The following is a 23,444-nucleotide window of genomic DNA, read 5'->3' as shown; positions in this document are numbered from 1 at the left end:
CATGGTGTGCCTTCGCTGTGGCCACTCTTTATATATTCTGAATGTTAACCACTTATCAGATGTATCATAAGCAAATATCTTCTTCCAATCAGTAGTTTGACTTTTTGTTTTTGTTGATGGTTTCCTTTGCTATACAATTTTTTTCAGTTGTATTTAGTACCATTTGTGTATTTATTTTTTCTTTTGTTTCCCCTACCCGAGGAGACATGTCCAAAAAGAAAATACTAGTAGCAGTATCAGAGAGTTTACTGCCTGTTTTCTTCTAGAGATTTTATGGTTTCAGGTCTTACATTTAAATCTTTAATCTATTTTGAGTTTATTCCTGTATATGGTGTAAAAATGAGGTCCATTTTTTGTTTTGCACGTATCTGTCCAATTTTCCCAGCATAATTTACTGAAGAGACTATCTTTATCCCATTGTATATTCTTGCCTTCTTTGTCATATATTAAGTGAGAGTATAGACATGAATTTATTTTTGGGCTCTTTATTCGGTTTCATTGATCAATGTATCTGTTTTTAATGCCAATACTATGTTGTTTGGATTACTGTAGCTTTGTAGTATAGGTTGATATACGGTAGTATGATACTTCCAGTTTTGTTCTTTCTCAAGTTTACTGTGGTTATTCAGGGTCTTTTATGCTCCCATTTGAATTTTTAGATTATTTGTTCTAGCTGTCTAAAAAATTCCAATGGTATTTTTTGGGATTGCATTGCATCTATACATTGCTTTGGGTAGTATGTCTATTTTAATGATGTTGATTTTTTCTACACATAAGCACAATATATGCTTCCATTTATTTGTATCTTCTTCATTTTTTTTTTCAATGACATAATATTTTGAGAATAGGTCTCTTACCTCCTTGGTTAATTTGATTCTCAGGTATTTAATTGCTTTTGATGCAATTGAAATTGGGGTTGTTTTCTTAATACCTCTTTCAGAAAGTTCATCATTTGTGTATAAAAACACCGCTGACTTATGAATATTTATTTTGTATCCTGCAACGTTACTGAATTCATTGATCATTTCTAACAGTTTTTTGGTGGAATCTTTAGGGTTCTCTATATATTATATCATGTCATCTGCAAATAATGAGAGCTTTAATTCTTCCTTTCCAATTCAAATACCTTTTATTTCTCTTTTTGTCTTATTGCTGTGGCTAAGACTTCCAATACAATGCTGAAGAGCAGTGAGGAAAGTGAGCATCCATGTCTTGTTCCTGATCTTGAGCAAAATTATTTTAGCCTTTCCCCATTGAGTATGATGTTAGCTGTAGGTTTGTCATAGATGGCCTTTATTATGTTGATGTATGTTCTCTCTATTCCCAGTTTGCTGAGAGTTTTTATCATAAATGGATGCTAGATTTTGTCAAATGCTTTTTCTGCCTCTATTGATATGACCATATGGTTTTTATCTTTCAACTTGTTAATGTGGTGTATCACATCATTTGATTTGCAGATATTATACCAACCTTGCATCCCAGGAATAAATCCAACTTGATCGTGGTGTATGATATTTTTAATTTATTGCTGAATTCAGTTTGCTAATATTTTGTTGAGGATTTTTCATCAATGTTCATAAGAGATATCGGCCTAGAGTTTTTTGTTTGTTTGTTTGTTTGTTTGTTTGTTTGTAATGCCTTTGTCTGGTTTGGAGATCAAGGTAATGGTAGCCTCATAAAAGGAGTTAGGGAGCCTTCCCTCTTTTTAAATTTTTTGGAATAGTTTGAGAAGAATAGGTGTTAATTCTTCTTCAAATATTTGGCAAAATTCACCTATGAAACCATTCAGTCCTCTTCTTGAATTTTTTGGAATAGTTTGAGAAGAATAGGTGTTAATTCTTCTTCAAATATTTGGTAAAATTCACCTATGAAGTCATCTGGTCCAGGACTTTTGCTTTTTGGGGAGGGTTTTGATTACCAATTCAATTTCATTGGTGGTAATTGGTTGATTTAGATTTTCTGTTTCTTCTTGATTCAGTCTTAAGAGATTGTATGTTTCTAGGAATCTGCCCATTTCTTCTAGCTTGTCCAATTTGTTGGCATATGATTGCTTGCAGTATTTTCTTATGATCCTTTGTATTTCTATGAACTCTATAGTTATTTCTCCCCTTTCACTTCTGATTTTATTTATTTGACTCTTCTCTTTTTTTCCTTGATGAATCTAGTTATGAGTCTGTCAATTTTGTTTATATTTTCAAAGAACCAGCTCTTGGTTTCATTAATCTTTTGTATTGTTTTTCTGGACCCTATTTTATTTATTTCTGCTCTGATCTTTATTATGTCCTTCCTTCTATTCACTTTGGGCTTTGTTTGCTATTCTTTTTCTAGTTCTTTTAATTGTAAGGTTAGATTGTTTATTTCAGCTTTTTCTTGTTTGTTAAGGTAGGCCTATATTGCTATGACTTTCCCTGTTAGGACTGCTTTCACTATGTCCCATAGTTTTGAATCATTGTGTTTTCATTTTCATTTGTCTCTATGTATCTTTTGATATCTTCCTTGATTTCATTATTAACCCATTCATTGTTTAATCACATGTTATTTAGCCTCTATATGTTTGCGTATTTTTCAGTTTTTTTTCTTCTAGTTGATTTCTAACTTTATACCATTATAAAACTAGAGAAGACTGTTGATATGGTTCCAATCTTATTAAATTTATTGAGACTTGTTTTGTATCCCACCATGTGGTCTATCATGGAAAATGTTCCAGGTATACTTGAGAAGAACGCATATTTTGCTGCTTTCAGGTGAAATGCTCTGAAAATATTTATTAAATCCATCTGGTCTAGTGTGTCTTTTAGGCCCATTGTTTTATTGTTGAATTTTTGTCTGGATGATTTGTCCATTGGTGTCAACAGTGTGTTAAATTCTTAATATGAGTGTATTACTGTTGATCTCTTTTTTTATGTTTTATGTTCATCTGTAATCGCTATATATATATATAGCGAATATATATATATTCCTATGTTGAGTGTGTATATGTTTACTAGGGTTTTGTCTTCTTGATGTATTGATCTCTTTATCATTATGTAATGCACTTCTTTGTCTCTTATTATAGCCTTTGTTTTAAAGTCTATTTTGTCTGATATAAATATTGCTGCCCCAATTTGCCTGAAATATCTTTTCTCATCCCTTTTCTTTCAGTCCGTGATTGTTATTTCATCTGAAGTCGGTCTCTTGTAGACAATATATGCACGAGTTTTGTTTTCTTATCCATGGCTGCCCTATGTCTTTTAATTGGATAATTTAATCCATTTACATTTAAAAATATGGAACACTTTATAAATTTGTGTGTCATCCTTATGCAATGGCCATGCTAATATTCTCTGTATCTTTCCAATTTTAGTATATTTGCTGCTGAAGTGAGTACAAGATTTTCATTTTTATACTAGCCTCTTCTATGTCCTGATCTTCACTGAGTAAAATTGACTTTCTGAATTCATTCCTTGTTTGTTCCATAAAATCTGTTGACAGTCTGTGTATATGTTTTCTTCTTACTCAGTTATCTTGATGAGATCTGACTTTAGCAGTTTCATGCCCAAAAGATTGCTTCCCAGGTATGGGTTTAGATTTTTCATGTTCTGTTTAAATTGGTCTCCTAAGAATTTTCAAGCTTAGATTGCATTCTGGACTCTTACTTGAACTGTCTTCTTTTATCTTCTTCAGTCTGAACCCCTCAACATTTACTACACTTGGCTAGTTTTCTGGTCTACTGTTTGGACTGCTCTCTCAGACTCTTCACATTGAACATACCAGTAATTGTCATGGTGTTAACTTTGTAATCTTGATTAATAATTATAGTTCTTTGAACTCAACCTGTAGCATGTTGCAGGTTTATCTTTCCAGTTTAAAGTATAGTACATCACATGGATTAAGTGGTTGAAAAAGCAGAATGGTGAAAACATTCTATAAGATATTATTGTTAGGCTGATTTATAGCTCTTGCTTACCCCTGCTCTTAATATCAGGAATCCTTTGGCCCATGGACACATCCTTGTCCCAATCCCTAATAGCAATTATGGGCTAACATAGGTTGGAACTATAATGTTTTATCATGGATCATGTCTTTCTTGTTATTTATCTGGTTTCAAATCTGGGCCCCAGTTCTGTTTACTGGTCACTTGCCTGGATTTTTGCATTTCTTATGTGTGAACTTTTGCTTTAGTGCCCCTATCCTTTTAGAAATAAATTCTCACTGATTTATTTCTTTGAAAATCTAGAGTCCTTGTCCATGAAACCCAGATTAATAGTTGAGATGTTGTGAGCTAATGACAATCCTCATGAGCTAGTTATCTGGATTTCAGAGTTTTAGTCAGTTGGATTTCTGCTCTGCTAGCCATATTAGATGGATTTAAATAATACTCATGAATAATAATAAATAACACTAATTTAATGCAAACTATGTATTAAGATCTAGTCTTTGCACTTTCAAAGTATTAAATCATGCATACCTTATAGCAAGCCTGAAATAAGTGATGCTATTTTGGCTTAACTTCCTGTTGTCTTTGACCATATCCTATGGGTATACATTGTACTTCTAGACTAGATTTTCTTTATACCTGTAACAGAGTCTGTCTCAATTTCTCAACCACCATGTGACCCATTAGTAGTTGGTCTAGTTTCATGCTTTCAGTGCTCAGCCTGTTAAAGATCATCCATTCAATCAAGCACAGATAGTCATTGTCTGGCATATGTTCTTTGTTCTTTCTAGCATGATAACACAGTTAAGGATTTGGGATCCCTGACTGAACAAACTGGAATTCAAATCCTAGCTCTAGAATTTTCTAGTTGGATGATCTTGTGCTCAGTAGTTTTACTTATAAAATGAGATTAGTAACAGTAATTATCTTCATAAAGATATTCTTAAAATAAAAATAATTTTACATATAAAATATTTACCATAGACAATCTTGGCACACAAAGACAGTTCAAAATAGTGGATAATATTAATATCCATTGTTCAGTGTGTTTTATTAAAACTTGAATAACATTGGATCGTGTTCTATCTTTAATATTTCTGGTCTAACAAGTGAAGCCTGTGTAAAACAGATATTAACTTAAAAATAGGAAACAAATCTTTCTTTTGACATCAGAATTTCCTCTATTAAAATAAATTGAGGATTCTATGAATCATAACCCCAGTTTCACACATCGGTAATAATATATTTAGAGAAAAAGTTTATTTTTATTGCAAAGAAAAAATATTTAAAATATTGATATGATTTATGGAAAAGAATAACGTTAAAATGATTAAAATAGAGTTTAGAATCAATTAATGGAATGTTCAACTTGCCTTGGGGTTATTGCTAAAGGAAACTAAGTTTTAAATTAAAATTGCATGTGGTAATAATTAACATTAGTAACTATAAATAAGAACATATTTAAGAAAGTAATCAGTTAGAGTTCCAAAAGTCCATATCTTTATTTTATATGCTTTCAGTTTCCTGATTTGGTTAATATCTTTAGGATTTCTAGCAGAATTTTCCTCTTTAGTAGTTTCCATATTTTTTGATTCCTGATTATTTACAATTAGTCAATACACTTATACTAAGAGTTTCTATATGTGAGACACTCGGAGTAAGTATTGGAGAGATGCTAAAAAGCATCAAAAGAACTCTAGTCTCAAGAGCTTGTCATCTAGAGCCAGAAAAGGTGTAATCATGTGAAAAGCCAAAATAATACAAAAACAGAAATTTAGAAAAAATGTGAGTTTCTGCAAGGCAATATGATTAATCATCTGCCTCACAATGGGTGATAAAAAATAAGATCCAGAAAAGTTCAGAGAAGAACATATGCCTTTGGTCTAAAGTGACCCGGGGAAGTCTTTTTTGGGAGGAGCAAAGATTGGAGCTAAATTTGAAGGGGAAGTAAAATTTGGGCTGTCTCAACTATCTTTAATTTATTCTAATAATGACATATTGTAGTTTTTATATTTATGTCCTAAAAGTCTTTTAAAATTTCAAGGGAGCACAACAGGATTAAAGGACTAAAAACCGGAAGATATAGATTTAATAACTGCAGTTTCTTCCTACTCTTATTGAACATCTTTCAGGAATTCTGTAATTTCAGTCCCCACATCTCCTTTCCTCACCTCAGAATTTTCCTGGGAGTCTCCATCTATGAAGCACAACTCTATTTCTCAGTTCCTATAAAAATGTTTGGGTAAATGGTTGAAATTTACCCATTCCTCAATCATCCTGATTAGAAAATGGGCAGCTGTATTAATACACAGAAATGTTGGTTCACAAAGGAGGTAGATAGTGTAAAATGTGTATAATGGATTACACATGCTCATCTGTTATTTTCGTTATTGCTGACAGGACACAACTTGCCATTGCTCTTGCTTTTTTCTTTCCATTTCTTCTGAGTTACTTGAATCAGATGCAAGTAACTACAACCAAGAACACTTTACCCAGCAAAGGTATCATTTAGAGTCGAAGGACAGATAAAGAACTTCCCAGACAAAAATAAGCTAAAGGAATTTATCAACACCAAGCCAATATTACAGGAAATGGTGGTGGGACTTCTTTAAGAAGAAAATATATGTGTCAAAAACAGGAATAAAAAATGGTAATAACTACATTCTTATCAATAAGTACCTCAAATGAAAAAGAATTAAGTGCTCCAACCAAAGGATGTAGTGGCTGAATAGATAAGAAAACTAGACCCTTACGTATGCTGCCTCCAAGACACACACAGGCTAAAAGAAAGGGGATGGAGAAAGATACTGCCTTGCTGGATCTAGAGGGTATTGTGCTGAATGAAATGGGATGGTACAGAAGGGCAAATATTGCATGATTTCATGTACATGTGGACTCTAAAGAACAAATAAACAACAATAACAAAAGCAGTAATAAACTCACAGATACAGAGAATATTTTGAGGGCTACTATATGAGAGAGATTTGGAAGAATGGGAAGAAAATGCAAAGTGATTAATAGGTACAAATAGATAGCTGCAGAATAGACATGGAGGTATAGAATGTACCATGAGGAAGATGGTTAATAATGTAATAAATATGTAAGGAAGAAGAGGGGTAATATGTTTAATGGGGTGATGCTTTGCGAATTATGTGGATCTCAGATTTCTAGGTCATACAACTGAAACTCTTTATGCCAACTATAATTGATAAAAACTAATTGAATTATACAATGGAAATATGAGCAACTAATTCTCTATTATATATCAATGAAGTCAGGGGAAATATTAAAGAAAAATAAAGAGATTAGCAAATATGTAAGAGAAAAAAGAATTTTTTGGTTGTAAAAAATTTAATAATCATAAAAATTAATTTAAAATGTTGTTACTCTGAATTCAATAATAAAGGAAATGTATTCTGACATAATGAAACATTGTTTTTGTTAAAAGATAGGTCGAGAAACATGAATTACTACCATACTATCTGGGTTGAAATAAAATCATAATTCTTCAAATACTGTGATGTATTTTTGCCACAAGATATCAAAGAGATTTCATGTATATTCTTCTTTGTTTGTTTTTTAAAAATTTATCTTATTATTAGTTTCAGGTATATAGTACATTGGTTGGATATTTATATAGTTTATAAAATGATTTCCCTATTTGATCTTTCTCTCCTCTGGAGCTCCACGTAGATATTGCATTAATGCTAACTGCATTCTCTACTCCTTGCTCCCCATCCCTGTGACCATCTATCGACTACTAATTTGTACTTTTTTAACTCTTCACCTCATGTTTAATATTTTCGACTTTTGCTCAAAATGTATTTGTGTGTAAGAATAAAATAAAAATAGAACGTCAGAAATATGGCAGAGTAAAAGACATCCCTAGATTTCTCCCTTTAAAACAATAAGCTGAAAATCTAAAACTCAACAAAAAACACCTAAATTCCACAATAGCATGTCGGAGCGTGGCAGTCAGGTAGTAGACATGAAGAAACGAAGAAGCTGCCTCTTTCTGTGGGACTTTACTGCAGGAGGAAGGGAGGGGAGATGTTGGCATGTGCCCTGAACAACTCTGCCTGGAAGAGCTGTGAGCTCCACGTAGCTGAAGATAGTGTCCAGGCATCAGGGCAGAAAGCAGAGAAGAGGGGACAGCAGAGTAGCGGGGATGGCAGAGAAACAACAGTTGATTATTATCCACCATGGTTGCAGATCTTGAGGCTGAGCTGCAGTCCCTATTTCCCAACCCAGAAGGACCATCCCTCCACTTACTACGAGAATGAACAATATAACATAAAACAAGAAGGACCAGAGGGAAAACTCACAAAACCCAAGAAAAACAATTATTATTATTATTATTATCATAAAACAATAATAATTATTATTATTATCATTATTATTATTAATAATGACAACAACAACAACAACAGACACAAGGACCGGGAACAATGGAAACACCGAGCTACCAGAAAGTAAAAGATAAAATGGTTATAGGAAAACCTCATATTTCAATAATCATCATAAATGTAAATAGACTGAACTCAACAATAAATAGGCAAACAGTTGCAGATTGGATCAAAAAACAAAACCCAACAATATGCTGATCCAGGAGACACATTTCAGCTCCAAAGACAAATATAGACTCAAAGTGAAAGAGCGGGAAATGACATTTCAAGAAAATGGCATTCTGAGAGAAGGAGTAGCAGTACTAATATTGAATGAAATAGACTTCAAAACAAAAAGTTAAAAAAAAGATAACGAGGGGCACTACACAATGATAAAGGGAATAATACGCCAAGAAGACATAACATGTATTAATATCTATGCTCCCTATCAGGGAGGACCAAAGTATATAAAGCAATTACTAACACAACTAAAAGGAGAAACAGAACAAAACACTGTCATAGTAGAGGAACTAAATATGCCATGTTCGGATATGTACAGATCATTCAAACAGAAAATCAATAAGGAAATAACATCCTTAAGTGACACATTAGACCAACTGGACATAATTGACATTTACAGAGCCTTTCATCCCAAAACAGCTGCTTATACATTCTTCTCTAGTGCTCATGAAACATTCCCAAGAATCAACCATATACTGGGTCACAGAGATAGCCTCAACAAATATAAGGAGGTTGAAGTTCTACCAATCATATTCTCTGATCGTAATTCTTTGAAGCTGGAGATGAACTGAAAAAAGAAAGTGTGAAGAACTACAAATATACGAAGATTATAAAAACATGCTACCGAAGAATGACTGGGTCAGAGGAGAAATGAAAAGAGAGATAAAGAGATGCATAGACAAGAATGATAATGATAGTACAGCATATCAAAACTTCTGGGACATGGCAAAAGCAGTCATAAGAGGAAAGTTCATATCATTACAGGCCTATCTCAAAAAACAAGAACAAGCCAAAATAAACAACCTAACATTTCATTTTAAAAACTAGAAAAAGAAGGACGAATGAAGCCTAAAGTCAGCAGAAAGAAAAAAAAAATAATCAAAATTAGAGCAGAAATAAATGAAATTGAAAACAAAGAAATGAAAAAAACAAACAATAGAAAAAAATAAATGCAACAAAGAGCTGGTTCTTTGAGAAGGTTAACAAAATTGACAAACCCCTGGCTAGACTCACTAAAGAAAAAAGAGAAAGGGCAAATATCAACAAAATCAGGGATGAAAGAGGAAATATTATGATGGACACCGCAGAAATACAAAAGGATCATACAAGAATACTATGAAAAAGTATATAACACCAAATTTAATAACCTAGATGAATTGGACCAGTACTTTGAAAGATACAACCTTCCTAGACTGCATCAAGAAGAAATGCAAAATCTAAATAGACCAGTCAGCAGTATGGAAATGGATACAATCCTCAAAAACCTCCCAAAAAGTAAAAGTCCAGGGCCAGATGGCTTCACCAGTGAATTCTACCAAACATTCAAAGAAGATTTAATACTTATTTTCCTCAAACTCTTCCAAAAAAATCAAAGAGGAGGTGGTACTTCCCAACACATCTTATGAGGCCATTATTACTCTGATATCAAAACCTGGTAAGGATAACACAAAAAAAGAAAACTGCAGATCGATATCTCTCATGAACACAGATGTAAAAATCTTCATAAAATATTGCAAACTGAATACAGCAATATATTTAAAAGATTATACACCACAGACTTGAAAACCCGTATCCGAAAAGATATTTGCACACTGATGTTCACAGCAGCATTATTTATGTTGGCCAGGAAATGGAAGCAATCAAAGTGTCTTATGACAGATGATTGGATAAAAAAGAGATGGTACATATATACAATGGAATATTACTCAACCATAAGACGAGATGAAATATTGCCATCTGTGACGACATGGATGGACCTTGAGATAATCATAGTAAGTGAAATTACCCAGACAGAAAAAGATGAAAATTACATGATATCACTTATATGTGGGATATAAACCTAAAAGCAACAAATGAACAGGACAAATAGAGATTCATGGTCGTGGACAGTAGACTAGTGGTTACCAGTTGGTAGGGAGTGAGGGGAGGGGGGAGGTACATGGGGTAATGGTAGTCAAATATGTGGTGATGGAAATGAATCTATCTATGGGAGGTGAACACACAGTATAAACATATATATACCTTACAGATAAAGTATACAGCTGAAACAAATTGGATTTCGTTAACCAATGTCACCATAAAAAAATTAAGTAAATAAATAAGTAAATAAATAAATTAATTAAAATTAAATTAAAATTTAAAAAGAATAAGGTAAAAAAATATACGTGTTGAGGACTTGTAAAAGTCAATATGCAAGGAAGTTGTATAAGCAAAATTTATTGCACTTGAATACATCAGGAAAAGTTATTTAGGTGGACAGACATGGCGGAGTGAGAGATGTCCTCAGATCTCTCCCTTCTAAACAACAATAACTTGAACATCTAAAACTCAGCAAAAAACACCCAAACTGCACAACAGCACATCTGAGAGTAAGATCTGCTCATAAGAGCTACCAAAGCAGAATACATTTCCAATAATGTCCAGATGGAGAAATAGTCCATTAAACACCATGAACAACTAAGGTGATAAGGTAGCTCAGAAAGAAAGAGAAAAATCTGAAAATAAGCTTAAAGACATAGAAGTATGCAACTTCAATGACAGAGAATTCAGGATGGCACCCTGAAAAAAAAATCAATGAGGTCCAAAATAATTCATCAACAATACCAGGAATTGAAAAAACAACTAGATGAGCAGAGCAAGGAGATTGAAACCCTCAAAAGAACAGAATAGACCTTCTGGAAATAAAAAAATAAAAATAAAAATAAAAAATAAAAAATAAAAAATAAAAAAAAACACTGCAAGAGCTGAAAAATGAAATAGCAAGCCTGGGAAATAGAGTCAACCAAATGGAGGAAAGGATCAGTGATATCGAAGACAGAAATCTAGAAATAAATGAAAAGACGAGAGAAACCGAAGAAGGAACAATAATGCAAGAGAAATATAAGAACTAGCCGATACTATCAGGAGAGGAAACATAAGAATCATGAGCTATCACGAATGTGAGTAAAAGGAGCAGGGACTAGAAAGCATTTTCAGACAAATAGTGGAGAATTTCCAAAATCCAAGGAATGAGCTGTAGCTTGGAATTCAAGAAGTGAACAGAACACCCAATTATTTAAACCCAAAGAGGCCTTCACCAAGACACATTGTATTAAAATTATCGAAAATCAATGACAAAGATTTCTCAGGGCACCCAGGAAGAAGAAAACAGTAACTTATTAAGGAAAATCCATTAAGTAATCCTCGGACATCTCAGCGCAAACATTACAATCCAGAAAGGAATGATATCAAATATTTATACTATTAAGTGAAAGGAACTACGAGCCTAGAATAAAGTATCTAGCTAAGTTATCCTTTAGATATGGAGATAAAATTAAGACCTTTTCAGACATACAAAAATTGAGGGAATCTTCCACTATGAGGCCTGCATTACAGGAAATGCCAAAAGGAGACAGCTCACCTAAAACCAAATGACCCTCCTCCCCCCAACAACAACAACAACAACAACAACAACAACAATAACAACAACAACACACAATTAGGAGTAAGGTGACTATCAGGCAAATATAAGCAGAGGAGTGCAACCAAAACTAACATGATATTATAAGCTTATAATAAGAGAATTGCTATAGCAAGGTAATAATAAAGGTTCAGCATACATAGGGACAAATTGAGACAACAATGGCTGAAAAGGGGTATTCAAAAATCCAGATTCACAAAGGGGAATGGAGATAAGGCATGCACAGAAGAAAATGGATGACTATATCTATCTATCTATATCTATCTATCTATCTATCTATCTATCTATCTATCTATCTATCTGTCTATCTATCTATCTATATCTATATCTATATCGACATCGACATCGATATATAGATAGATATCGATAGATATCGATATCGATATATATAACTATCCTTTACATATTTGTAATGTTAACCACACTCCGAGGATTCAGAACTAAAGTATAAAACATAAAAGAAGAAGGACCACAGGGAAAAACCACAAAAGCCAACCAAAACAAAGAAAACAGAAAGACAAAAACAAGGAAGTGATGGAAACACCGAGCTACCAGAAAGCAAAAGATAAATGGCTATAAGAAGATCTCATATTTCAATAATTGCCCTAAATGTAAATGGACTGAACTCACCAATAAATAGGCAAACAGTTGCAGAAAGGATGAAAAAACAAAACCCAACTATATGCTGCCTCCAGGAGACGCATCTCAGCTCCAAAGACAAATGGAGACTCAAAGTGAAAGGGTGGAAAATAATGTTTCATGGAAATGGCATTTGGAGAAAAGCAGGAGTGACAGTACTAATATCAGATTAAATAGACTTCAAAATATAAAAGATAAAGACAGATAACGAGGGACACTTTAAAATGATAAAGGAAATCATATACCAAGAAGACAAAACACCTATTAATATCTGTGCTCCCAAAGAGAGAGGCTCAAAATATGTAAAGCAATTACTAACAGAACTAAAGAGAGAAACAGACACAATACTATTGTAGGAGGGGACCTGAACACCCCACTGTCATATATGGACAGTTCATCAAAACAGAAAATCAATAAGGAAATAACATCCTTAAATGACACATTAGACCAACTGAACATAATTGACATTTACAGAGACTTCCATCCCAAAACAGCTGCTTATAAATTCTCTAGTGTACATGGAACATTCTCAAGAATCAACCACATACTGGAACACAGATATAGCTGCAACAAATATAAGAGGGTTGAAATCAAACCAACCATATTCTCTGATCATAATGCTTTGAAACTAGAGATCAATTGCAAAAAGAATTCAGAAAGAACCATAAATACGTGGAGATTAAACAACATGCTACTGAATAATAACTGGGTCAAAGAATAAATAAAAAGAGAGACCAAGAGATACATAGAAACGGATGATAATGATAGTACAACATATCAAAACTTTTGGGACATGGAAAAAACAGTCATAAAAGTTCATATCATTACAGGCCTATCACTAAAAACAAGAGCAAGTCCAAATAAACAACCGAACGCTTCATCTTAAAAAATTAGAAAAGGAAGAACAAATGAGGCCTAAAGGCAGCAGAAGGAAAGAGATCGTCAAAATTAGAGCAGAAATAAATGAAATTGAAAACAAACAACAAAATAAAAACAATAGAAAACATAAATACAACAAGGAGCTGGTTCTTTGAAAAGGTTAATAAAATTAATGAACCACTGGCTAGACTCACTAAAGAAGAAAAAGAAAGGAGAAAAATAAAGAAAATCAGGGATGAAAGAAGGGGAATGACCACAGACACCACAGAAATACAAAGGGTCATACAAGAATACTATGAAAAAATATATAACACCAAACTTAATAACCTAGAAGAAATGGACCAGTAATTAGAAAAATATAATCATCCTAGGCGGAATCAAGAACTGGAAAATTTAAATGGACCGATCAGTACTATGGAAATTGAAAAAATTCTTAAAAACCTGCCAAAAAGTAAGAGTCCAGGGTCAGTTGCCTCACCATTTAATTCTACCAAACATTCAAAGAAGATCGAATACACATTCTCCTTAAACTTTTTCAAAAAATTGAAGAGAAGACACTACTTCCCAACTCGTTTTATGAGGCCAATATTACTCTGATACCAAAACCTGGTAAAGATAACATCAAAAAAAGAAAATTGCAGATGGATATTTCATGAACAGAGATGCAAAAATCTTAAATAAGATATCAGGGAACGGAATACAGCAATATATTGAAAAGATTGTACACCACGATCAAGTGACCTTCATCACAAAGGTACAGGGATGGTTCAACATATGCAAATCGATTAATATGATATACCACCTAAACAAATTAAAAAATAAGAGTCATATGATCATACCAATAGATGCAGAAAAAATCTTTTGACAAGATTCAGCATCCCTTTATGATCAAAACACTCAACAATATTGGTAAAGAAGGAAAGTACCTTGACATAATAAAGGCCATATATGACAAACCATTAGCCAACATTATACTTAATGGTAAAAACTACAATCATTTCCTCTAAGATCAGGAACAAGGCAAGGCTGTCCACTATTGCCACTGTTATTCAATATAACATTGGAGGTCCTAGCACGTGCAACCGTACAGGAGAAAGATATAAAAGGCATCCAAATAGGAAACAAAGAAGTCAAATTGTTACTATTTGCCGATGACATGATTCTCTCTATAAAAAAACCCTAAAGACTTCACAAGAACACTACCAGAAACAATAAGCAAATATAGTAAATTTCTGGATACAAAATCAATGTTCAAAAATCCAAAGCATTCCTATACTCTAATAATGAAGTGTCAGAAAAAAAAGTGGAAAAAATAATTCCTTTTGCAACTGCAATGAAAAGAATAAAATATCTAGGAAAAAAATCTAATGAAACGTGTTAAGAACCTAGATAATGAAAAATAAAGACTATTAAAAGACATTGAAGAAGATACAAAGAAATGGAAAGATATTCTGTGTTCTTGGATTGAAAGAATCAACGTAGTTAAAAGGATCTTATCACCTAAAACATTATACAAATTTAATTCAATCCCCATCAAAATCTCATTGTCAGTATATAAAGCAATAGAACAAAAAGTCAACAGATTTGTATGGATATACAAAAGATCCCTAATTATCAAAGCAATCCTGAGATAAAAGAACGAGGATGGAGGCATCACTCTGCATGACTTCAAATTATATTACAAAGCAACAGTAATCAAAATAGTATAGTATTGGCAGCAAAACAGGCACGCACACCAGTGGCACAGAATCGAGAGTCCAGAAGTAAACCCATATTTATATGGGCAAATAAAATTTGACAAAGATGCCAAAAACATACAGTGGAGAAAGGAAAGCCTCTTCAATAAATGGCACTGAGAAAACTGGAAAGCCACCTGCAAAAGAATGAAACTAGATTGTTGTCTATCACCACAGACCATAATTAACTTTAAGTGGATTAAGGACTTGAATATAAGACCTGAAACAATTAAATGCATAGAAGAAAACATAGGAACTAAACTCAAGGACCTTGGACTTAAAGAGGATTTCATCAATTTGACCTCAAAGGCAACGGAAGTAAAAGCAAAAATAAGTGAATAGGACTACATGAAACTAAAAAGCTTCAGCTCAGTAAAAGAAATCGTCAACAAGGTAAAGAGACAATCATTCAAATGGAAAAATACATTTGCAAGCAACACCTCTGATAAGGGTGTAATATCCAAAATATACAAAGAAATCATACAACTCAATAACAGCAAAAAAAAAAACACATGATCCAGTCAAAAAATTGGCAGAGGATCTGAACAGACACTTCTCCCTAGAGAACATACAAATGGCCAACAAATACATGAAAAGATGCTCAACATTGCTAGCTATTAGGGAAATGCAAGTCAAAACCACAATGAGATACGATCTCACACCTGTCAGAATAGCTATTATCAACAGAAAGAGTAATAACAAATGTTGGAGAGGATGCGGAGTAAAAGGAATCCTTATACATTGCTGGTGGGACTGCACATTGGTACAGCCAGTATGGAAAACAGTATGGAGGTTTCTCAAAATAATAAGAATTGATCTACCATATGATCCAGCAATCCTTCTACTGGGAATTTATCCCAAAGACTTGAAAACCTATATCCAAAAAGATATTTGCACACCGATGTTCATAGCAGCATTAATCACAGTGGCCATGACATGGTAACTGAAGTGTCCTGCAATAGATGATTGGCTAAAGAAGCAGTGGTACATATATACAATGGAATATTACTCAGCCATCAGAAGAGATGAAATACTGCCATTTGTGACAACATGGATGGACCTCGAGATAATCATGCTAAGCAAAATAAGGCAGACAGAAAAATTTGAAAATTACGTTATCACTTATATGCGGATATAAACCTAAAAGCAACGAATGAACAGGACAAACAGAGACTCATGGACATGAAATATAGACTAGTGGTTACCAGAGGTAGGGGGTAGTGGAGGAGTAGGGAGGTATACAGGGTAAAGGGGGTCAAATATGTGGTGACAGAAAGAAATCCAACTATAGGAGGTGAACACACAGTTCACCTGAAACTTTTTGGATTTAGTTAACCAATGTCATCATAAAAAATAAATAAATCAATTAATTAATTTCAAAAAATTCTTTAATGGCGTGATTTTGTATGTCATTCTTGAATACTATTTAATTGTCAAATAGTTTTCAGTTTTTTTTTTCCCTCACTTTTTCAACTCATCATTGATACTTTTTTTTCTTCATCTAAGAATTTATTTCCCTTTGGTTCTGGATGTGAAACTAGCTGTTATATTTTTGGTATTACATCCATTTCCTGAACTTAACAGTAGAATATTAGGCTCAATACTGTCTTTTAAAGGTTATTTAACATTTACATGCAAAAGAAGGCCAAGAACCCTATCTCTTCTTTAATTAGAATTCTACAGCAAATCTTCCTTTTTAGGTCTTATTGCTCTGCTTTTGCATTTCTGAGTCAACTTTGCTTTTCTTAGTAGTCTCCAGGAAAATCTTTTCTCACTTTTTTTGAATAGCTCCCATCCCCATCATTATTGAAAAAAAGTCTATCAACTGATTACTAGTACTTATGAGTCAGATTTTGATAATCAAAAAAACCCCTGTTGTTAGAAGTGTGCTACCCTCTTGTTACTGATTTTTTTTAAATGCTGAGGTGAGGAATAAAAAATAACTTACTGACAACTGTTTTTTAGCTAAACAGAATAGAATCCTGGTGGCTTAGTTCATAATTAATTGTACTACATCTCCTCACTTGTGGCACCTGAATATAGCCCAAATAAATATAGGTTCCAGCATGTGAATATTGTTTAATAAAACAGTTTTTTTTTCTAAAAATATAATGACTAAAATGAAGACCTGTTTATGGGATCCAATTGGAAGGGGTTCCCAAGCACCAAAAGAACAATTTTAGCAAAAAGTAAATAATGATGGTAATGGACTATAATTTACAGAATAAAATACAAAGAAATGAATCTATACTAATACAAATAAACAATCAAAAAATACATCAATGAGAGAGAATGTAATTTAAATTAATAAACATAGAAGAGATTACAGAAATAGTAAATTACCATCGATTAACACCACAATAATTGTTCTAGTCAATAATTAACAATAGATGATAAAATTAATGGGTAAATATATTAAAGGAAACATTATTTGTATGGCCTTAAAGTATCTTCATATAAGATACTTGTTAATTACAAATGAAAAAAATATTAAATCTGCACATCAGAAACCTGGCACCACCTTAATCCAATGACCAAGGCTAAATTCACTAATAATGATATATATGAACATCATGGACCTCTTAATATAATGCACTAAGTGAGGAATAAATATTATTTCTGTGACATCTTTGCCGAAAGTAGATAACTTGAATTTTCTCAAGAAACATTAGGCGAAGCAAAATGAATGGGATTTAATAAACTTTACTCTTTAAATGTGTCATAATGAAAGACTAAGAAATACTGAGAAATTATTCCAGATTAAAGAAGTCTAAAGAGACATGACAATTAAGGTATCTTGTGTTCTTAATTAAATCCTGAAGCATAAAGAAAGAAAATAGTGGAACACTTGAAAAATATTGTATCGATATTAGTTTACCGATTTTGATAATTGTAATGTGGTTATTTAATATATCTACTTTGGGGAATCTGGGAAAAGGTAATTGTGAGGAGAGAGAAAAATGGCTGCAGTCAGGCTCCCTCCTTAGCAACCTCAGAGCAGAAGTGAGTCAGCACTTCTCCTCTTTTGAAACTATGTGTCCAGTATGCATGGGTGGGCTCCTATAACTTGGCAGTGTGCCATTATTGTTTAACCTGTGTATATAAAGGCGCCGCTGCCTTGGGTGGCTGGCTGTGCCCTTGCTGTAATAAAGAGCTATGTTGCAGTTGCCTACGGCTCCCCGCATTTTCTTCCAGCTGCCGGAGCCTAGTACCCTTTACCTCGGAACCTCTAATTTGTAGCAACACAAATATATAAGAATTCTTTGTACTACTTTCAACTTTTATGTAAGTATGAAATTTCAAAATCCAGAGTTCATAGAAACAGTGATCAAAGGGATGGTTATCAGAAGGATGTGAGGGGATGGATGAAAAAGGTGAAGGGGAATATAGTTGATGTTATTATGATAAGTTTGCACAGTGACAGAATATTATTGGAATTAGTGAGGTGATCACATCGTAAGGTATAACAATGTCAAATCACTATATTATACACTGAAACTAGTATAACTAATATAATATTATACCAACTATATTTAAATAAAAAAATAAATAAAGAGAATCTGTTTAACCAAACCTTCATTTAGAATTAGGAGAAGTGAGTGGATACGAGTTTCTAATTTTCATCGCTGGATTCTCCAAGCCTTAAAATCCCATGCATCCTTGAGAATTACATTCTATTATCTCACTTCTATTTTCCAGATTTTGGCTAATTTTTAAACTAACCCCTCACTTCTGCCTTCCTGACATGTAAAGCCTTTTCCTTAAGGGAAATTATAAAACACCTATTTCTCAAGATTGGCTAGACTCAGTATTGTTCTACACTTAATGTTTCAGTAAACAAGTCCAAAAATCACCTTGCCATTCATAGACAGTGTTTATGTTGGACATTGCTGTTCAAATCATATCACCTCTTTTCAACTCAAATATGTCTTTCCATGATTTTCAGTTCACAAAGAACTAAGATGCAGTTTGAAGATAAAGCATGGTAGGACTAGTGATTGAAAGCCTCCTTTCAACAACATTTTAAAATAGAAGTTGAAAAAAGCTGAACAAGTTAACCACTTTTCTAATGCTATAATAAAAATGCAAAAGGCAGGAACTGATTTTATGCATTAAGAGATAGTGTTCCGTGTAGAATTAAAACTCAGATGTGGCAATAATAATAGCTATCATTTACTGATGATGTACTATGTTCTATTCACTGTGACTGTGCTTTACATTTGTTTGATTCTCAGTAGTCTATGAAAAAATACTATTAATATTTTTATTTTGCATATAAGGTTATCAAGATTGAGAGATTTTGAATAATGTACCCAAGATTCATATTTAGTAAAGTCTTGACTTTATGAACCAAGTTCTGTAAATATCTGTATCTGTAGTCCACAAATTTTGCACTATACACACTGACCAAGCTGAGTTAAAAACATCTAGGCAATGACTAAAAAGCTATAAATACTTCTTACATTTTATTTTTTGTAATGTAAAACATTAGAATATTTGAATCATGTAATATTTATACATCATTAAGACACAGTATCTGCATATTTCACTTTGTTTTCTATTTTGTGTCAAGAGATTTTGTCATTTTCTAGATCTAGACCCAAAGATGAGTGCAAATATTTTGGATAGAGCATTGTATTAAATAAAATAATAGAATCCTATTCTCCAATACATATTCCATCAAATCAAAGTAGTGAGTTCTTCAGTGAATTCCTTTCATTTACATGAAAGTTGGGTTTTGGGATTAATTCGTATTGGGCTGTCTGTCATCAAATAGATAAGACTATATGTAAAAAGGAATTGGGGGAAGGTATGGCTTGGTAAATGATTACTACAAAATCTGGTGTACTTTTTTCTGGCTGGGAAGAATGGCGAATATTCTTAGCCTCTCCTACATGTTTTTGTTTTGTGTTGTTTTGTTGGTAAATCAGTAAGAGAATAAAGAAAGAAAAAAGCCTAAACATTTGTGTGCATAAAAACAAATTTCAAATTCTTTGGAGATATTTCTTTATTGTTTTTGTACTTTGGCATCTGTCAGCATCTCAAAATATCATCTCACTCAAACTGTTGAAAGAAAGAAACCCTTTGATTTCACCCTGGAGACTATGAGAATGAAAATTAAAACTTTGCAGTCCTAGTTCCATTTCAGACAGTATTCCCCTGTATAGTCTAGTTTGAAAAAAAAATGTAATTCCTAAGTAGTTAATTAAATAAATTTTATCATTTTAACTTGCTATTCAGAGGAAAAATGAGTAAATATCCATCATTCTTTTCTCTTTATTACCAATCTTAGCAGACTAAACATAACATTTCTTCCATCATTAATAATGAAAATTAGTTTTTGTTTCTGTCTCACATAAGACTATAATTAGAAGTAAATATTTAATGCCCAGATAAGATAATCAAATCTTATACCCTAGAAATTGTGTTTGCTAGCTACAAGGAGTTAATTTGAGAAAGATTTTGTGTGCTGTCATTTTTGTTTATTTAACCTTTGTTAGTTTTTTTCACTATCAATGGATTACTTTGTAACCATTCATTAAAGAGTAATATATCCCCATATAATCTTTAGAGCTGCCAATAGCATTGAATATTATACTTTAACATTATCATTTTTAAAATTTATTTATTTATTTAAATTAGTTTCAAGTACACAGAACATTGGTTAGACATCTATATAGTTTATAAAATGATCCCCCCAATTGCTCCCTCCCTCCCCTAACCCTCCATCTAGCCATCATATTAATGCTAACTGAATTCTCTATGCCGTGCTCCCCATCCCTGAGACAAACTATCAACTACTATTTTCTACTTTTTTAAACCTTCACCCCATTATCCTAACCCTCCAAACCCTCCTCTTCTGTCCAACATAAAATTATCCACTATATTTGTGAGTCTGTTTATGATTAGTTTGTTCTTTTTTTCCTTAGATTACACATATAAGTGAAATAATATAGTATTTACCTTTCTCTGACTTTTAGCTTAGACAAGAAAAATATCAAGATCAGGAGCTTCTTGTTCAGTTTTTTTTTTTTTTTTGTCCTTTTATTTGTGAAGAATAACTTTGGCAATGAAGAGAGAAGGAAAAGAAAGTAGTCCTGGGTATTAAACTAGGTAACTGTTTCACACTGGCTAAGAGCAATTACCTTTCTAGGTCAACCACTCTTCAAATGCTGTAGTTGAGAAACTAAAGTTTCCCTTTTGAGCTAGGAAGGCACACAGAGTTAAAGACTGACAACATTTTCTCATAGTCTGTTCCAGTGTGATAAGCTTGTCAGACAAGTATCTGAATATTAGTCCCAATTTAATTTCACAGAATGTGGCTTTAAGTAATTTACCTTACCTCCTTGAACTTATGCTTTGTTGTCTATAGAACAAATAGACAGCTAGAACAAATAATCCAAAAATTCATATGAGAGCATAAAAGACCTCGAATAACCACAGTAAACTTGAGAAAGAACAAAATTGTCGAACGCTTTTTCTGCATCTATTGATAGGATCATATGGTTTTTATCTTTCGATTTGTTAATGTGGTGTAACACATCAATTGATTTGCAGATATTATACCAACCTTGCATCCCAGGAATAAATCCAACTTGATCGTGGTGTATGATATTTTTAACGTATTGCTGAATTTCATTTGGTAATATTTTTTGAAGATTTTTGTATCAATGTTCATAAGAGATATCGGCCCATACTTTTCTTTTTTTTTTGTAATGCCTTTATCTGGTTTTGGAATCAAGGTAATGGTGGCCTCATAAAAGGAGTTAGGGAGCCTTGCCTCTTCTTGAATTTTTTGGGATAGTTTGAGAAGAATAGGCGTTAATTCTTCTTTGACTGTTTGGTAAAATTCACCTACTAAGCCATCTGGTCCAAGACTTTTGTTTTTTTGGGAGGTTTTTGATTACTGATTCTATTTCATTAGTGGTAATTGGTTGGTTTGGATTTTCTGTTTCTTCTTGACTCGGTCTTTGGAGATCGTATGTTTCTTGGAATGTGTTCATTTCTGCCACTTTGTCCAAATTTTTGGCATACAATTGCTCATAGTATTTTCCTATGTTCCATTGTATTTCTGTGGAGTCTGGTTATTTTTCCTCATTCATTTCTGATTTTATTTATTTGAGTCCTCTCTCTTTTTCCCTTGGTGAATCTGGATAAGGGTCTGTCAATTTCATTTATCCTTTCAAAGAACCATCTCTTGGTTTCATTAATCTTTTGTATTGTTTTTCCAGACTCCATTTCATCTATTTCCACTCTGATCTTTATTATTTTTTTCTTTCTATTCACTTTGGCTTTGTTTGCTGTTCTTTTTCTAGTTATTTTAATTGTAAGGTTAGATCGTTTATTTGAGCTTTTTCTTGTTTCTTAAAGTAGGCATGTATTGCTATGTATTTCCATCTTAGGACTGCTTTCACTGTGTCCCATAAATTTGGAGTCTTTGTGTTTTCATTTTTATTTGTCTCTAGATATTTTTTGATTTCTTCCTTGATCTCATTGATAAGCCATTCATTATTTAGTAGCATGTTATTTAGCCTCCATGAATTTGTGTATTTTCCAGCATTTTTCTTGTATTTGATATTTAATTTCATATCATTGTGATCAGAGAAGATGGTTGATATAATTTCAATCTTCTTAAATTTATTGAGACTTGTTTTGTGTCCTACAATGTGGTCTATCCTTGAAAATGTTCCATGTGAATGAGAAGAATGTATATTTTGCTGCTTTGTGTTAAGATGTTCTGAAAATATCTATTCAACACATCTATTCTAGTGTGTCTCTTAGGTCCATTGTTTCCTTGGTGATTCTTTGCCTGGAAGATCTGTCCATTGGTGTCAATGGGGTGATAAAGTCTCCTACTATGAGTATATTACTATTGATCTCTCTTTTTCTGTCAGTCAATAATTGTTTTATGTATGTAGGTGCTCCTATGTTGGATGCGTATATGTTTACTAGGATTATTTCCTCTTGATTTATCGATCCCTTTATCATTATGTAATGCCCTTTTGTGTCTCCTATTATAGCCTTTGTTTTAAAGCCTACTTTATCTGATACAAGTATCACTGCCTTGGCTTTTTTTTCCCATTTCTGTTTGCATGAAATATGTTTTTCCATCCCTTTACTTTCGTCTGTGAGTGTCATTTGATAAGTGGGTCTCTTATAGACAGCATATGCATGGATCTTGTTTTCTT

General features: G+C 32.9%; 1 non-coding gene across 1 annotated transcript; it reads right to left on the bottom strand.

The window, feature by feature from the left end:
- Nucleotides 1–3,260: 3,260 nt before the first annotated feature.
- On the bottom strand, nt 3,261–3,363 carry LOC111740428. The gene has a single exon (XR_002780608.1). It is a non-coding gene; the product is annotated as a U6 spliceosomal RNA (small nuclear RNA).
- Nucleotides 3,364–23,444: the final 20,081 nt, after the last annotated feature.

Source organism: Pteropus vampyrus, unplaced genomic scaffold, assembly GCF_000151845.1.
Source record: "Pteropus vampyrus isolate Shadow unplaced genomic scaffold, Pvam_2.0 Scaffold63, whole genome shotgun sequence".
Classification (NCBI taxonomy): Eukaryota; Metazoa; Chordata; class Mammalia; order Chiroptera; family Pteropodidae; genus Pteropus; species Pteropus vampyrus.
This window is presented reverse-complemented; position numbering and strand designations above follow the sequence as displayed.